The sequence below is a fragment of the Thalassophryne amazonica genome, chromosome 9, assembly GCF_902500255.1.
Source record: "Thalassophryne amazonica chromosome 9, fThaAma1.1, whole genome shotgun sequence".
Lineage (NCBI taxonomy): Eukaryota > Metazoa > Chordata > Actinopteri > Batrachoidiformes > Batrachoididae > Thalassophryne > Thalassophryne amazonica.
The window spans coordinates 57,094,305-57,113,145 of NC_047111.1; the positions used below are offsets into that span (position 1 = coordinate 57,094,305).

Here is an 18,841-nt window from a genome sequence, read left to right on the forward strand (position 1 = left end):
AGTCATCCTACAAACAACCATCCTATGCTGTCTAACGACACTCTCTCCTGCCACCACCTTACAGTCTCTGATTTCTTTTAGGTTGCATTTCCTATAAAGAATGTAGTCCACCTGTGTGCACCTTCCTCCACTCTTATATGTTACCCTGTGCTCCTCCCTTTTCTTAAAGTAGGTATTCACCACAGCCATTTCCATCCTTTTTGCAAAATCAACTACCATCTGTCCTTCCCCATTCCTATCCTTGATACCATATCTACCCATCACTTCCTCATCACCTCTGTTCCCTTCACCAACATGCCCATTGAAGTTCGCTCCTATCACCACTCTTTCATGCTTGGGCACACTCTTGTCGCGGCTCGTCTTTTTGGTCTTCTCAGGATGTCGTCTTTTAGATAACACAAACTAATTGCAAGTGATATGCTAGAAAAGGACACAACACTTTAGAATAATTCAGCCTTAAGCAAGATAAAATGCACAGAGTTTTTAAGGTTATTTAAGCCTTTGACACAGAGCTTAGACAAACTGAGTCCTCTAGAGAGACTGAATATGACAACCGCGCTCGTCTATTTATTGGAGACCCGCGGGCATCGCTCCTCCTTCGACTTTTTTATTTATTTCATTCCCAAGACATGGTTTTCTATTGGAAGCGTCCTCTAGTGAACCCTAAGCAGGTGTTAGGCCATTATTTCAAAGTGACAAACGCCCCCATTAAAACATGAAGGATTTACAACTGATTTTTTTAAAAGACCTTCAGCCACAGGTGCAGCTGGCCTGAGGCCCCCCCCCCCGCACGTGGCCTCAGCCACACGTGCAGCTGGCCTGAGGCCCCTGCACGTGGCCTGCGGGAAAGCACCTAAAAGGCCTTGGAAAGCCCCTGACAGACTAAATGACTAATAGAGCCCTTTTTTTGGGTTGAACACCTGCTAGTTCAACCAGAGGACATACAGTTCGGATCAGGACACTTGATAGTTCATCATAGTTCAAATAAGGACCTAAAAATTCTTCTACAGTCCCTCCTCTGGGACTCGAAAGAGTCCCATTACATCAACTATACTCTTGGGTTGTTTACTGACAAGACATCCTCATTTGTGCATTGCAATAAAAAAGAAAAACACAGCACTCGACTTACTGATAACTCTGGTGCGGATATGAATATCAGTGATACTTCACACGGTAAATATATTGCAGTGCAGGTGAACCTACATACTAAGGCACAAGGTGAGCAATTAGCTGGATTATATCAACACAAGGTGACATTCAAACATTGAGTTTTGGTGTAATTCAAGGCACTTAAAATGGCCACATAAAACAAGTTACATCAACCTCTTAATCATGGCAAAGTAAAGGCTTCACATTGACATCAGTGCAACCAATCATCTTCTGGCATCTATTGACTCACTCAACCAGAGGCTCCAACCCATTATACTTGGTTCTACATATTATTTTGTTAAAGCGTCACACATTTATTATTTAAATGCATCAAATAACCCCTACGTTACCACTATTTAGTCAACCAATCAAGTAACTATTCTAAGGTTAGCGCAGCTATGTCTAGTTAAATGATAAACACAATAAATGGTTTCCCTTCATGTCCGTCCTTAAGTCATTTGCCTTAGTCAATCGTATAATGGTTTTCATTATAGGCCATTTCTCAACATTCTCCACTTTGTTTTTCTTCTTTTTCAGCTTGTTTTCTAATGCCCGTTTTGGCCAGACACCAAATTTAGGCAATGCATGTCTCTTGAGGCATGCTATAATTTAAGAAAAAAAGGGGTCCCTATGGTGCATCTTTACTACTAAATCTACAAACACGCCGTGTAAGGGTCCCCTTTTTATAACTTTGCAATGTGATATCTATGTGTATGCATTTAGCTTTATCTGTGTTACGCAGATGATGGTAAGGACAGACATTTACCCAACCTTCGTTACTAACATATATCCTTCTTTGTTTTATTTACACTCAGATTTCTGAAACCAGTCCGCAATTCAAACTCAAGAACCAAGATCATAGTCCGTGTTCAGTGCCATTACGTCAGTCCACGCTCCTCAGCATTTACTCAGCATCTGAAGTTTTGGGAGAAGTTGGGGAACATGGGGAGGTTGGCCTTTCAGGGGTAGTGTGGGAAGGATAAGGAATTCTGGCTTTCAGACAGTCGTGCAGTTCTCTGATGGATCTTTCCAGCTCCTTGTGCTGCTTGGCCAGGTTGTACAGGGCCCCCAGAGAATTCTTGCCCACATTCAGGGTGGTGGTGGCCAGCCCTAGCTGTTCCCTTTCCATATGCTCCATCATGCAGGCTAGCATGTCCATACTAGACTGAAGACCACACAGTTGAGTATGGAGGCCCTCCTGAGCACAAGAGATGTTGGCATTGTCACGGTGTATCCTGAACAGGTATGCAGCTGTCTGACTTAGTTGTGGCATGATTTCTTCAAATAGCTCATGGGGAATGTGATTTGTGAGGGGCAGGAGCTGCTCCAAGGTTTTTGGAACAGACTCTTGTGGAAGACGAAGCTCTCGAACCAAGATTGCCATGTCCTGTGGGGTGACCATGACCAGATTAAGGTTGTGCAGTCCAGGGGACAGGAAGTACAAGGGGGAAGGCATTTCGTGTGTGGGGGGAGTATTGTTGATGTCGCACAGGCAAGTGGGTGGGACACTCTGGGCATTTAGCAGCCTGTACAAAGCTCCCCTCTGTCCTGGTGGGTGAGTTCGGCTAAGGTCTACCCCTGCTGATCCTCCTCCAGAGGTACTGGGCTGATCAGAATATCTCTCCTGCCTTGGGGGTGGAAAGCTGGGGACAGGTCCTAGCAGTGAATTGGGTCTAGGATGCACTCGGGCGGTTGCTGCATATGGCCGACCTTGGCTGCCTCCCCTGGAGGGTATCGTTGCCACTGGCACATGTGACTGTCTCCATGGCATCTGCGGAAGGGGTGTGTTCCTGAGTCCAAAGGGTCCTTCAGGTGATGGTGGAGTCCTCGGGCCGACTCTTGCTGCAGGCAGATTCTGTGAAGCCGTCATCGCCAGGTGCTGGAACGATGAAGATCCTTCTGTTGCCAACTGGTTTAGCTGCTGGATGGATGGCGGCTGTGGCGACCAATCATGTCTCGACCATCCCTCCTGTATATCCTCTTCTCCAAACAGTTCTGAGAGTCCAATCAGACTTGATAGAGGCAGATCAGGCATAGGTCCCTGATCAGGGGAGTCTGGTCTCTCAGCCATACTCCTGTGTCCTAGTAATATACATATACGTTCATTATTACAGCTCCATGTCATTCTTTCAGATATTGTCTATCCTATCCCTCATTTTTGTGGGTGCATGTGTGTGAATGTAAATGTGCGTGCATGTCTTCTTCCTCGTCTACAATATCACCAAGCACAGTCCGTCCCAGTCCTCCCTATCTGGGGTGTACGCCACAATATTAGGGAGCTGGGGGCTGTCGGGGAGGATAATTGGTATTTCATCCATTTCCATATATTCTGGTTCTCTGTCTGTTTCGTTTGTGCTTTCTTCCAGGGCTCGGATGGCTAACAGTGGGAGCTGTCCTACTGTGGATGAAATCAATTTATTGACCAGAAATTTTATCAAGGGAATACCACAACATATTACCAGCAAGACCGCCACCCCTGTTAGTGCCAAGACTACACCTATCTGGTATAACCAGTCTTTCCATGATATCCACCCTCTCCTTAGAGTCCCAAACAGTGAAAACAGTGGGCCAATATTCATTCCATTCCCTACAATGTATCCAGAATCGTCAGTTTCATTTCTCCCTCCTATGGAGTTACTTAACAGTTCCTGTTGCATCTCTTCAAGTGTGATTAAGAGCTCTGTCAAATTTCCGTCTTCCCCTGTACGCATGGGAATAGCTGTGCAACATTCGGTGGCTTTGATCATAATACAAACTCCTTGTTCATCAGCCATCATCATCTCGATAGCTAATCTATTTTGCATTGTCATTAGCGAGGTGGCGTGCAGTTGTTCGGTTAAGGCTCCTACTGCTGCCAATGTCCAGTTCAGGTATCTTTGCTGATTATACCACAAGTAATTAATCCACTGCACCTCCTGGAACCTAGAACGGATTTTTGGAGTAACCCCGAACAGAGCCAATGCCCATCCCCATTTATCCGCATCTTCATCTGCTTTAACTCTGCTACTGTCTATGGCTTCTAACTGTCGGGGTATCCCTTCTGGTATCCCGTTTCTTACTGTGATGTTGTAGTCTGTTTTAAACGTCATTATTCCTCTTTTCTTACGAAGTTTCTGTGGCATGGGTTGTATTGAATTTGGCATTTCAATTACTGTTATTGCTCCTGTGAGCATCACAGGAGCACAAAGGCCTTTCCAATTCGGGGACAGCGATGACAGGAGTTTCCTTTTTTGTCCGCATATCCAAAAGATGTCAGCTAAGGGTACCGTTCCCTTAGCTAAATTTGGAGTAGATACCCATGAAGCATGGGTGAGATTCAGTCCAATTACAGACCCCCCTGTGGCCGGTACTATTTGTTCACACTGTATGCCTGCTGCTGGCAGGGTGTGACAGACGGTAATGTTCCATGCTGTTTTGGCCGGTTTGTATTCTTGCTGCTTTTGCATACACTGTATGTGGTGTTTTGGGTGGGTCGTCCCTACCTGCCAATCGCTTATGTATTGTGCTACTAAGCCTTTAGCTATACAGAATGGGTGTATCATCCCTTTCTCTATTTTAATCATAGGTGGAACGGTTCCTTCTGTACTTAGGGGCACTGGACAAAGTTTACTGTCGGCAGCATATTTTTCATCACCTACTGCCATTTTCATAACACATTGTGTATAGCATTCTGCTTGGTCTGAGTTATGTTGGGGACTCCTATAACAGTTGTTGATATCAGGTAGGGGTTTAGCCTGAGGTATCACACCTTTCCGGTGACAGGCTATGCAAGGCTTTTCACTGATCTGCCTAGCCGAAAATTTCAACCATTGGTAAAATAAATTGGTCTTCAACCCTTGTGTGCTGGCTAGGTCTGTACTGGGATCCCATCTCCCTAAGTGGCTGCTTGTTTCTAGGCTTCTAATTGTCCTCTTTTTCCTTGGTTTGATTTTTACCCATTTTGTGGCTTCATGTACTGTAACAGTTACGTCTTGCTTGGTTTCCCTGCATCCTCTTTTATCACAAATTACCTCTATGTTGAGTGTTCCCTCCTCTTCACATTTGATGCTAATGGCTTCGCCTAATATGTAATCCCCCAGCTTTCCCTGTATTCCTATGTTCTTGTAGGCTTTTGATTTAATGTATACCAAATTATATGTTTTTCCTGTGTTTAGAATGCCTTGTTTAGCTGCTATTGCGGCCATGGCCACGGCACAGTCCTTTGTATGTTTTGGATGTCTATTTTCTCCCATACTGACCACCAGTAGTATTGTCAATCCCTTGAATAATTCATTAATCATTGCTCTGATGACTGTTGAGATGTGCTACTAGATGTGCTACTAAGTGAGCCGTCACTAGATGAGCTGTCACTAGGGATGTGTGGTGTATCTGTGCTTTGTCTGGGTTGTACTTCCTGCGGTTCTTCTGTCGGTAAATCTACTGAGTTGCTGTCCGAGTCTGATGTCTCCTGTGGCCTGTCTATCTGTCGGTCTGTATTTCTGTCTGTCTGTTGGCCTGCGTCTCCAGTTGTCTCTGAGTCTGCATCTGAGTCTGTCGCTGCTCTATCTGGCAGGGATCCACTACTCTCTGAAGCTGTGCGTCGTCTTTGTTCAATCAGTCTCTGTGAGCGCCTTGGCCGGTGTTCGCCTGGCTGCAGGGAGGCGTGGCCTTCCCTCGGTGCTTCTTCTGGCTGCAGGGAGGCGTGGCCGTCCCTCAGTGCTGCTGTAGGGTCTCTGGCTTCTCTTGCTTCCCCCCTTGGCCCGGCGGCTCTGCTAAGACGAGCTTGCCGAGGCCGCAGGGGCGCTGGGCCACCAACCCTACAGCAGTGGTTTAAATGAAACCAAGTGTCCTTACCGTCTACTTTGACTGCTGTACGTGAGGCAAGAATAACTTTGAAAGGACCTTCTCGGCGGGGCCTGTCCCACTTCTTTTTGAACACCTTGACGTAAACCAGATCACCAGGCTGGATGCTCTGATTTTCAAGTGGAATCTCTGCTTCTCTGTCTTCTGTAGCACCTTTGACCTGCAAAAAGATAGTTTTGTGTATTTGGGTTAACTGTCTCAGATAATTATGCCATTCGTCTTGTAGCTGCTCCAGCGATGGTCCTTCGTAGGGTCCTCTCAGGTATGGAATAGGCATCGGCCGACCTGTAAGAGCTTCAAATGGTGTCAAATGGGTTAGTCGGTTAGTTTGTGAGCGCATTGACAATAAAGCAAGCGGCAACGCATCCAGCCAGGTTAGTTTGCCATTGCTGTCTGCTATGATTTTTGCTAGTTTGTTCTTTAAAATGCCATTAGCCCGTTCCACCGCCCCATTTGATTGGGGGTGATAAACACACCCAAACTTCTGTTTGATACCCAATTGTTTGAATGTTTCTTGTGTAACCTTGGCTACAAAAGCCCTACCGTTGTCAGATGAGATAGTATCTGGAATGCCAAATCTTGGAAAGACATCTCGGCACAAGAATTTGGCTACCGTTTTATGGTCTTGATTTGCAGAGGCTACTGCCTCAATCCATCGGCTGAATCTACATATCACTACCAAAACATATCTCATTCGTTTAACTCGATTTTCAGCTCCCATGTCTATGAAATCCATCATAAGATGTCTGAATGGCCCATCAGGGACCGGAATGTGGGCTAAAGGGGCTGTGAATGATTTCCGGACATTGTACTGTGCACATACCTCACACTCATTCAACAAACGGTCCACTGTTGCTGCCATATATGGTGACCACCAGACAGCTTTTAGTTTGTTCATAATTTGGACTCGCGAACAATGATCGGGTCCGTGGGCCCAAATGATTGCATGTCGTAATAAATTGGTGGGTAACACAAAATGTCCATGACTACTGCGCCACAGCTTGTCCGCTGGCCCCTGACTGCGTGTCTCAATAGCGCCTCGTTTAACCCACATTCGTTTTTCTTCTCCACTGGCCCTACTTTGAGCCACTATCAGTGCGTCAAGTGAAACCAGTGGGGCACAATCTTGGATGGTTAGCAGGGGAAACATATTTTCTCCTTGTGCTCCTTTGCGCGCTGCGTCATCTGCTAGATTGTTACCTTGAGCTATGATGTTATTATTCTTTTGATGACCTGCACATTTAATGATGGCTACCTCAGACGGTAATTGGAGAGCTTGTAACAGTTGGGAAATCGCTTCTCCATGAGTGACAGGGGTGCCATCTGCTCTCAGGAATCCCCTTTGTTTCCAAATGTTTGCATGTACATGACATACGCCATAAGCGTAGGCTGAGTCTGTGTAGATATTAACACGTTGATCTTTAGCTATCTGGCAAGCCATAGTTAAGGCTTTGATTTCTGCCAGTTGGGCTGAACAAGGCTGATCAATTCCTTGGGACTCCAGTAATTCAAAGGTCTCGCCATCCGTGTTTAGTTTAACAATCCCCATACCCGCATGCAATCCCGCGGCATCCCGAAAGCATGAGCCATCCACGAACAGGGTTAGATCTGCATCTATGGCGTGATTATACAAATGTTCTCTGGCTCTCAAAAATTTCTCTGTCTCTGCCACACAGTTATGTGGAGTACCATCTAACGGTGTGGTCAATTTGGTGGCGGGATTCACCGTGTGACAACGTTGTATTGTTATTTCTGGGGCGGACAACACAACTTCATATCCAGTGCGTCTAGCTTGTGTTAAGACAAAACGTTGACTGGTTAGCAGGGCATGTAACTGATGCGACGTGTACAACGTTACTGCATGTCCCATGATTATGGATGATGCTTTTTGAAATGCAAAGGCAGCTGCTGCTAGACCCTGATAGCATGGTGGCAATCCTGTTTCAATGTTGTCAAGCTTTGTACTATAATAGGCCAATGGTTGTTTTCCTTCATTTGTTTCCTGCATTAGTACAGCACAAGCATATCCAGTTTTTTCAGTAACATACAAATGGAAAGGTTTCCCATAATCTGGGTTACCTAACGCGGGAGCAGATTGCATGTCTGTTTTTAGGGCCTCAAAAGCTCCCGTTGCCTGATCTGTCCAGACGAGGAGAGCTGCATTGCTTGTTTGCCCCACTGCTCTAATCATGGCACGCAAAGGTGCAGTTTTTATAGCATAATCACAAATCCACGGCCGACTGTACCCTGCCATCCCAAGGAATGAAAGCATCTGTCCCACTGTTTGGGGTTTGGGAGCCTTGATTATAGCCTCCACTTGGCTTGGGGCTATACATCGCGTGGTCCCACACAACTGTCTTCCCAAGTATTCTACTTGTTGTTTGCAGAACTGCAATTTGTCCTTACTTACTTTATGACCTCCATCTGCCAATGCATGCAATACAATTAATGAATCTTTTTCACACTGTTCTTGAGTCTCTGATGCAATAAGGAGATCATCCATATATTGCACCAATGTACTGGGTATGTCAAGGTGTTGTAAATCTTCAGCCAGGACTTTGTTAAAGATGGCTGGGGACAGGTTCAGTCCCTGAGGTAGCCGTGTATACGTTAGCTGTTGTCCCAGAAATGTGAATGCAAACAAATGTTGTGAGTCTGGGTGCACAGGCACACTGAAATAGGCTGAACACAGATCGATTACTGTGTACCATTTTGCTCCAGCAGGGATGCTTGATAGTATAGTACGCGGATCAGGTACTATAGGTGCATCCATTTCTATTATTGCATTGATAGGATGCAAATCATGTACCAGCCGATACTCTTTGGTATTGTTTTTAGGGATAGGATAGATAGGAGTATTGCATGGGCTTGCAGTTTTTATTAGAACTCCAGCTGCCATTAGTCCCTTAATTACTGGTTTTATGCCTTCAATAGCCTGAGGTTTTAATGGATACTGCCTTTGGTGAGGCAGTTTTGCTCCCGGTTTTACTTTTATTTTTACTGGTAAGGCTGTTTTTACTAGTCCTACATCCGTTTTGCTTTTGGACCACACCACTGGTGGTATTTGCTCTAACAATTTCTCTTGTTGGGCCGATAACACCATCTGTCCCTCTGGTCTAGGATTGAGCTCCACTTTTTGAGCTATAGCCTCATCATTTACTTTTAAATTAATTCGTATAAACTGCTGGTCTTTTGACAGATGTACTTGTGGACTTTCCATGTTTTGCCATTCTTCAACTTCTGAGGCTGTCTTTACCATTGGACCTAGGTCATGGGATTCGTACTTTTCTGAGACTAAAAGGGTCACATGAGGCGTGGCATTCGGCACTTGATACCATTGTTGTTCAGCTGAAGTTAGCTTGACAGAAGCTGCGGCCCCTTGGGGGCCTAAATAAATTTCTGTGGTGGTTATGTGAAACAGCCGTTGATTCATCAATACATCCCAGCAGCATGCATAGTCAGTTTGTTCTTGTTTGGCATCGAACATCAGGGTGACATGTAAAGGTAAACTAGGTGTATATACTGCTTCATAGTGTTGTTCGGCCCAGGGCTTCCATTTTTCCCATTGCAGTTGAAGATTTGAATTTTCTGGTTGTAACTTCAGCCAGTATACCATGGGTTGCACAGGTCGGACCTTGTTTTCCATGTCCATAAGCACCATAATGTTGGCGAGTGCTTCGTCAGGAAAGTGTATTTGCAGTCCTTGATGGGTACACACTATCTGGGTTTGTAGCTTACATAAAATGTCTCTTCCCAGCAAATTCACAGGTGTATTTTGTGAGTATAACAGGGGTGCTTCAATTGTTTTTCCTGCAATCGTTACAGGAAGTGGGCGTGTAAAAGGTATTATTTGAGTTTTCCCAGAGAAGCCGATGGTCTTAATTACAGACCCAGAGAGGGGGAGATGAGCGCCCTTTTTCCCTATGCAAGAGTATGTTGCCCCTGTATCCACCATGAAAGGGAAATCTCTGTTTTGTATATTAACAGTGACGGTTGGCTCTTCCTTAGGTATCATCGAAATAGCCAATGCCACCGTTTCCCCCTCTGTCTTCTCTAGGCCTCCCTATTGCCAATAGGCAGAGGGTCCAACCCAAGGTCGGGCCGGACAATTTCTCATTCGATGTCCAGGTTGTCCACAGCTCCAACACTCATTAGAGGGTTGATCCCCTATTGGGGGTGTTGGTCCCATAGGCGGTCCCACTTGACTGTTCCTGGGAGCTGAGTTTTGGAATCTGCTTCCAAATGAAGGTTGGCGAGATCCTCTTCGCCACCCTCCTCTTTGACCTTGAAAGTTCCGTGACTCTCCTCTCCACCCATGACTGTAGGTGGGTCCATTTCCGGGTGTGCCAGTGCTATGGTAGTGATAGTGATGCTCCACTGGTGCCGAGACTTCTCCTGCAGCAGTGCTCCCTGCTGCTCCTTGGGGGCTCTGTGTGGCTGTTACCACAGGTGCCTGTATGGTGGCAGCAGTGTTTGCCGTAGGGCCTAGGCTTGCCGGCTCAGAAGGAACAGGGGTCATCATTGGTGCCTGGGTCTTTGTTTTTTCTTTCTTGACTTTGGTTAGCTCTCCCAACTGCATCTGCACCAATTTTTTCGTCAGGGATTTTGCTGCATCTTCTTCTTTTTGTTTTTCTTTCTTGTAGATTTCAAGATGGTGACAAATATGCTCAGAGTATAAAGCCCAATTCATTTTTGATAGTCCCACGACTCCATCTAGGGCTTTCTGAACCTCATCTGGTAGAGCCTTTTTTACAGTTATTTTAAACAGGATTTCTGTTGCTGGAGAATGGTTCCATGCATTTCCTGTTTCCTCCGCCCATCTCTTCTGGAATCGGTGCAGGAACTTCTTTGGGCACTCTTCAGGTGTCCACTCCTCATCATCCAATTTAGAGGGATCCAAGACCTCAGGGTACTTTCTTCTCAGTCCTTCCCACATGGAGTTTCTATAGCGATTAAAGGGGACTTCATCATGTTGATTAGTGCCCATCATTTGTGTTAGTCCAACCTTTCCTGCTAATTCTTCAGTGTCATGTTTTCCCATGACATGCATTAGCAAGGCTTTTATGTCACCTAAAGACAAGGTTACCCCTGCAGTGCCTTCTTCTAAGGCAGTTATCCATCTCCCAGCTCCTTGGGTGATGTCTGGCAGTCTGTTGGCCAGCCCCACCATGTCTGTCCAGCTCCATGGGGTATACACATGATGACCATTTCTAACCACCAATGGGCATATGAGGTCTTCGTCCTCCTCTTCTTCTGTGCGGGCTCCATACTGTCTTCCAGATCGAGTGCGACTGACTGGTTCCAGGCAGTCCATCCAGTCGGTTATATTCTGTTCTAAAGCCGCTATGTCTTTGGCTACACATTGTTGTCTTTGCCTGAGTCGGGCCTCTTTTGCACTCTCAATGATGATCTCACCAGAAATTTTTCGGGTGGGTGGCTCTATAATGTGATTCCCTTGATTGGGCGTCGATTGTTGTAATATTCTTCTTTCCTCGGCGTCCCTATGTCTTTGTATTCTTTCCTTCGCTAGCCGAAGTTGCTCAGCTAGTTCTTCATTATCTCTTCTGGCCAGATCCAGTGTGTCACAGAAGCTCTTGTGCCACTCTTCGGAGCCTCTATAGCCTGTGAAGGTCCAGTCGGCTGACTTATGGTGGGAGGGGACGGTTTTCAGTGGACCTCGATGTGCAGGCGGAGCCTTCAGGTCTCTCTCTTTATCCTCGTCTGCCTCCGTGTCACTGTTATTTGTGGCCCCCCCTGCTGGTCGTGGTGAGCGACCACTTACTTTCGGACTTGGAGACCTTGTATGATCCATTTGACAGACTGAGGACCTGTCTCCTTGTGGCTCTCGAGCTTTTAGTGTCAGTGTGAATTTGCCCTCCACATCCATGCCTTGGTCCTCTTCACGAGTTCCTAATACAAATTGTCCAGCTGTCTTTCCCATATCATGACGTTTATATGGGGGTGGCTCTGATTCCCAGCTCGGTGCACTGGCTTTAGTCTCTTTGGATCTTTCCTCTGTCATTTTTTCTCTTTTCTGCTGTAGCCTCTGTGCTTCCTGCTTGAACAAGGCCAAAACTTCTTTTTCTTCAGTGCGTTTTTTGTTGTTTTTTACGTTCTTCTGCTGGTCTTTAATTTCTTTTTTCTGTATTTCTACCGCAACTGCTTCACACATCACCGGATCAAATGATCCCACCAAAGGCCATTGCCTGCCCCCATGTGACCTTTTGTGCCACTTTCTCATACATTGGTTGGCCTTAGTGCGTTTTCCTGGATATTTTCTTAGTACTAAGTCTAGCGGGGTACTTTCCCGACCTTGACCTTGAGAGTTACCCATGTAACCCTGACAAACGCTATGTGAGGTGTTTCTATGGTGTTCTGGTAGTCCCTCAGGGGCTGTCCTGATCCAGACCAATAACTTGCTGGCTGTAACACCTGTTTTGTATTTTAAACCCTTAAAAGGATTAAATTTCCAACTGTTATGCCCGTCTTCTTTTTCTTTAACTAAATATGAAAATTTACCTGTTTCCCACCGAACCTTCCTTGGGACCACAGTCAGAGTCAACCTAGGAAACAGTTCTTCACCTGGATCGGTTGGTAGTGTTACTAAATGATTTAATGGTATGCTAAGTTCTTTATTAGGGTCAGCACAAAGCAGCTCCAGCCACGGGGTTAAACCCTGATGCCACAGACGTCTTATCAGCAGCTCCCAATTAATTAGAGGGAATTGTTCTTTCTTTTGCTTCAGATTGATTACCTTAGTAATCTGCCATAATTTCTGATTGATCTCTTGTTCGTCCTGCCAATGTTCTGCTCCTACCCTGTCAAAATAGGTCCTTTCCAGCCAAAAATGTGTCCTGATTCCCTGGGTTTCGATGTCTCCGTCAGTCAAGTAATGTTCTGGGAGTATTATTTCATCATCACTTAAGTCTCCCATCAATGACTGTCCCAAGCATTGATCAGTCTGTCAGCTTTTTCACTATAATCTAAGCTTTATCTCTTTTGATTTATAACCAATTTTATTTATTTAATCCTCTTACAACCCTAACACTTCCTAATGTCTTTGCTCCCGACTTTCTATTTTCCTTCTAATTTAATTTTTTTTTAACTTTCTGCTTCTCGTCTTTTTCTGCTATGTTTGTTTATTAGTTTTCTCTCTTTGAAATAATATCTACCTTCTCTGTATTTACATAGCACTCTTCTCCTGTCTTTTTCTTCACTGTCTCTGTTTCACATTTTCCTCTCTGCCTGTCATGCACCTCCCAAGTCCTCCTGTTGGGTCTAAATACCTCCCCCTCGTACTCTTTCACATTAATCTTGTATGTCAGCCAGCTTGCAAGCCCTCACAGCTTTTTGCTTGCACCTCCCCGCTTACTCTCCACTCTCCCACACACAATTTTCAACAGCTTTATACACAAAAATTATTAAAAACAACTTTCTATATATCTCTATCTAGACTTCTGCCACTTTTCACTCCGCGGCTTTAAACAACCTTTTTATTCACTTAACACCAATGTGTTCTGTTTAAGCATGTATCTCTTCTTCACGTTAGACAGCTTCTCCGGCGCTGTCAGCAACTTCATATATTACTTTTTTTACAAGCCCTCTTTGAGCGTACAATATTTCATTTACTTCTACGCCTTACCGCGCCTCGCGTGCTATCCTGTGCTTAATATATTATTTTTCACCAGCTCCTTTCTGAGCATACAATATTTCATTTATTTCTACGCCTTACCGCGCCTCGCGTGCGTATCCTGTGCTTACTATATTATTTTCACAAGCTCCTTTCTGAGCATACAATATTTCATTTATTTCTACGCCTTACCGCGCCTCACGTGCGTATCCTGTGCCTTTCTGCACTTTCTTCTACCTTTTTTTCTTCACTTACTGAGCTCCTCGTGAGCTTAATGTGCCTTTGCACTGAAAATATTCTCTTTTTCTTTTCTTATAAAAAACTCATATTACTGTGTACTTAATTACTTATTCTTCTCCCACGCCCCACAAGCGTGTATCTGGTGCCTTACTGCACTATTTTCTGCTTCATTAATTCTCATGTATTCTGCACTAACTCTTCATTCATTTTATTTTTTTTATAGTTTTTCTCTTTTCTTAAAAAATGACGTCCTTTATTGAGCTCTTTTACTTACTGTCAGCTGTGCCACTTTGCACTTTTAAATCTCTTTATCACGTACGGTATTTCTACTGCGCCCCCTCAGGCGCTTATCTTGTGCTTCCTCTGCACGTATTCTCTGTTAAACTCTTTTTTCTCACTTATTTCACTTCAGTCTCTGTTAAACTCTTTAAATAACCTTGTATTACCTTGTATCTATTTGTCAGTATACTCCCCTAAATTAACCCCTACAGCGCATGCTATCAGCCGGCACGTTAGTAACGAATTTCAACACCAATTATTCCCCAAGCATCCAGGTTAGTTCTTCACGCACTCTTTCCGCACCAGAGTTCATGAACATTCCTGACCTTTCACTCACATAGACATTCTTTTTCCCGGGAACACACACACCTTCTGAGCATTTTATCTACAAGGCCTGATAATTTTCAATCTTATCTTTTTTTAGTCTCTTATCAATTTTCTTAGTCCAGGTTCTTTTGGGTAAGAGGCAATTAAAAATATCACCTGTCAACTTGGGCGGAAATCCCGACTCACTCCTCCAGATCGTGCAGAAATTATAAAAGGTTTCTGCTTACCTTTTAGTCGTGATCACTGTTATTTACGGTCTGGAGGGATGAGCTGGACTGCCCCAGGCTGCCGGAATGCCCCTGGACCCTCCTGAAGCTGGCTCGCCAAGTTCTGTCGCAGCTCGTCTTTTTGGTCTTCTCAGGATGTCGTCTTTTAGATAACACAAACTAATTGCAAGTGATATGCTAGAGAAGGACACAACACTTTAGAATAATTCAGCCTTAAGCAAGATAAAATGCACAGAGTTTTTAAGTTTATTTAAGCCTTCGACACAGAGCTTAGACAAACTGAGTCCTCTAGAGAGACTGAATATGACAACCGCGCTCGTCTATTTATTGGAGACCCGCGGGCATCGCTCCTCCTTCGACTTTTTTATTTATTTCATTCCCAAGACATGGTTTTCTATTGGAAGCGTCCTCTAGTGAACCCTAAGCAGGTGTTAGGCCATTATTTCAAAGTGACAAACGCCCCCATTAAAACATGAAGGATTTACAACTGATTTTTTTAAAAGACCTTCAGCCACAGGTGCAGCTGGCCTGAGGCCCCCCCCGCACGTGGCCTCAGCCACACGTGCAGCTGGCCTGAGGCCCCTGCACGTGGCCTGCGGGAAAGCACCTAAAAGGCCTTGGAAAGCCCCTGACAGACTAAATGACTAATAGAGCCCTTTTTTTGGGTTGAACACCTGCTAGTTCAACCAGAGGACATACAGTTCGGATCAGGACACTTGATAGTTCATCATAGTTCAAATAAGGACCTAAAAATTCTTCTACACTCTCCACCACCTCATCTAACACACTCCAGAAATTGTCTTTCTCCTTCATCTCACAACCTACCTGTGGGGCATATGCACTGATGATATTCATCATCACCCCTTCAATTTCCAACTTCACACTCATCACCCTGTCAGACACTCGCTTAACCTCCAACACACTTTTAACATACTCTTCCTTTAAAATGACCCCAACACCACTTCTCTTCCTGTCCTCACCATGGTACAACAACTTATACCCACCGCTGATGCTCCTGCTCTTACTTCCCTTCCACTTGGTCTCTTGCACACACAATATGTCTACCTTTCTCCTCTCCATCATATCAGCCAGCTCTCTCCCTTTACCAGTCATACTACCAACATTCAAAGTCCCCACTCTCATTTCCACCCTTCTAGTTTTCTTCTTCTCCCACTGTTTGTGGAAATGTTCTCCTCCTCTTCTTCATCGTCTTCGCCCAGTAGTAGCCCAATGTCCACCGGCACCCTGTTGGGCAACAGCACCGGTGGCAGACGTTGTTAACCCGGGCCTCGACAAATCCGGTATGGAAATTCGATTCTTAGTCTGCATAGTTGGGTTGGTTTGTTTTACGCCGGATGCCCTTCCTGATGTAACCCTCCTCATTTATCCGGGCTTGGGACCGGCACTCTGAATTTACTGGCTGCACACTGATCAACACAAACTTTTTTTTTTTTTTTGAAAGTTGATATAAACTTCAGTTGTCCATCTTCAGTCAAGAAAATCTTCTTATCAGCTGGATTTTTGTCACTAACTTTAGTGGTTTTGGTTCCTTAGCTGGAGAGGTTTGGGTGAGCAGAACCTTCGTCTTGCCACCCGGTTCAGGGTCTGGTTTAAAAAAGAAATCCTTATATGACACTGTACGCCCAGCAGATGGCGCATTGCGTGCACAGACGAGGTGGACGATTACCCCACACTAAATGTCCTAATAAGAAAAAGTGGCAAATCATCGGCATTTTCCACGACCGTAAAAAATATTTATTTTACATTACAATATAAATAATAAATTGTATATATTTTAAATATATACCTTTATTATACAAAGTTGAATGCATATACCAACAGACGAGGTGGCCGAGTGGTTAAGGCGATGGACTGCTAATCCATTGTGCTCTGCACGCGTGGGTTCGAATCCCATCCTCGTCGATAACTTATTTTCCAAAATCACCACATTAATCACATACGAAAATATGCGCTGCTACTTTTAGAGATCTATATTGGGTCGGGTGCCTTAACCTATTTTGGGGGGATTTAGTTATGTTTTTTTTTTAATGTATGGTGGAAGGTTATTGTGGAATCACGCTAATTTGTCAACCAAGGTACAACACCTGCTAACCCGCTAGCACACAACATACGGTACATGTTATCTTCTGTTCGAAGGCTCGTCTGTGTCCAGCTCATCATCTCTGGCGTTATTGTCGCTCTTGGTTTTGCTGTAAATAGTGCAGCAGATAACTGAAAACAATCCTTCAAATGGTGATGCACCAAATTCGGCACAAGTATTCCTTAGACATTACTCTCTTGAAAAATTATACCTTTTTTGAATTTTCATGTTTAAGCAAACTATGCAGCTAACCGTGTACTAAAACCGCATTTCCCATGATGCATTTGTGGTTCCCTGGTGAATGACGATGCAGTTTGCCCCTCTCTCAGCCTCGTGAATGGTTTGATATACAAAAATAGGCCAATTATTACCATACAGTCTGTGGTCAAGACAGAGCGTGAAATGATAAAATGAAAAACAAAATAATCAAAACATAAAAAAACAGCCCAGGTTTGATGTATTAACACAATCATGCAGCTTCCAAAAGACTGACTTTATACAAATGTTGACTAATGGCAGCCTTGGGCTGTGCTATGACTTTTTCAAATTAAACGACAGAGTCTTGTAAAATCAGAAATTATTTTACTTTCTGCATTTAACATGTATAAAACTATTTCTGATGAAGATAAATAAATACATTTGTCAGTCACATGTTCCCAGGCAGCACAGTAGCTAGCTAGCTAGTGGTTAGCACTGCTGCCTCAGCAACAAGGTTGTGGGATTATTTTCCACCTGGTCCTTTCTGTGTGGAGTTTGCATGGGTTCCCTCTGGATGCTCCAGCTTCTTCCCACTTTCAAAGCAATGCAGGTTAGGTGAAGTGGAGACTCTGTGAGTGTAATTGTATTTGTCTGTCTACATGCTCCCTGGGCTAGACTGGCATCCTGTTCAGGGTGTACCCCACCTCTCACCCAGTGACCACTGGGACAGGCCCCAGCTGTCATGACCTGTAAGTGGATTGAGTGTCAGTAATTACATCATCTGAACATCACAAATTGATGTCAAATCATGACATCCATGAGACATTATGATATGGCATAATTTGGGTATCATTTTGTAGGCCATGCTGTGACATCCATACATGACATCCAGCAGATGCCATGGAGACATTGTTTGGTTGTCATAGTTCTTCAAAAAATGAAAGAATAGGATGTGTAGCCAACTGTGCATCATTCCTGTAATAAGTGAAACATTCATTCATTTTCTATACCCACTTATTTCAATCATGGGTCATGGGTGAGCTGGAGCCTATCCCAGCAGCAAGGGTAGATCAGTTTGAAGGAATATTGTGGATATGTCATAGGCCTGCATGATGAGTAAACACCTGCGACGTGTGATATGACGGTTTAATATTGCGATGATGATATGACTGGCAATAATGGCTAAATAATCAGGCAAAGGGTCACTTGAGTGCAGAGGTCATTCGATGCAAGCTTTGTGGGCCAGTAGAAGAAGACTCATTTTTCAGGGCTAAAAGTGGCCACATACTATTTATTGATATCATCAAAAGTGCATTGGAATGTGTTAATATAAATATCTAATACGCTTAATGAGGCTGTAGTAGTTTGATGTTTCTGTTAAAACAAAAGTAGTCTTTATACTCCAGTGATGGAGTATAAAGCTCAGACTTTGTTTCAGCTGTGGATGCTGGTTAAAATTTGTCTATTTCTTAATACTAATAATTAAAATTATTACTCATTTACTGCTCAGTCTTAAAAAAACCTGTGAATTTACCATGAAATATTTTTTTTTGTCACAGCAAACACACCTGTTTATTGGGACAAATCCTTTGTGGATCATTGAGAGGTGGGGGCCTGAGTCCTTCTGATCGAGGCTCAGCCCGTGGACGGTGTGAGGCCGGTAACGGCCCCCGCCGTGCCTGGGTCAGTTCTTCCTGTTGTCGGGTTGTTTGGGAATGCAGACCAAAGCGGGTGGTAAACTCCATCTAAGGCTACCGGCACGAGACCGATAGTCGACAAGTACCTTAAGGGAAAGTTGAAAAGAACTTTGATCAGAATTGTGGTGGATCATGCTGATCAACACAAACT

At 44.4% G+C, this 18,841-nt stretch overlaps 1 long non-coding RNA gene and 1 other non-coding gene across 2 annotated transcripts; one reads left to right on the plus strand and one right to left on the minus strand.

The window, feature by feature from the left end:
• Positions 1-250: 250 nt before the first annotated feature.
• LOC117517887 lies at positions 251-16,615 on the minus strand. The gene is made up of 3 exons (XR_004562879.1): positions 16,535-16,615; positions 7,801-7,805; positions 251-263 (listed from the first exon to the last, which is right to left on the minus strand). It is a non-coding gene; the product is annotated as an uncharacterized LOC117517887 (long non-coding RNA).
• trnas-gcu lies at positions 16,536-16,617 on the plus strand. Its single transcript has one exon. It is a non-coding gene; the product is annotated as a tRNA-Ser (tRNA).
• Positions 16,618-18,841: the final 2,224 nt, after the last annotated feature.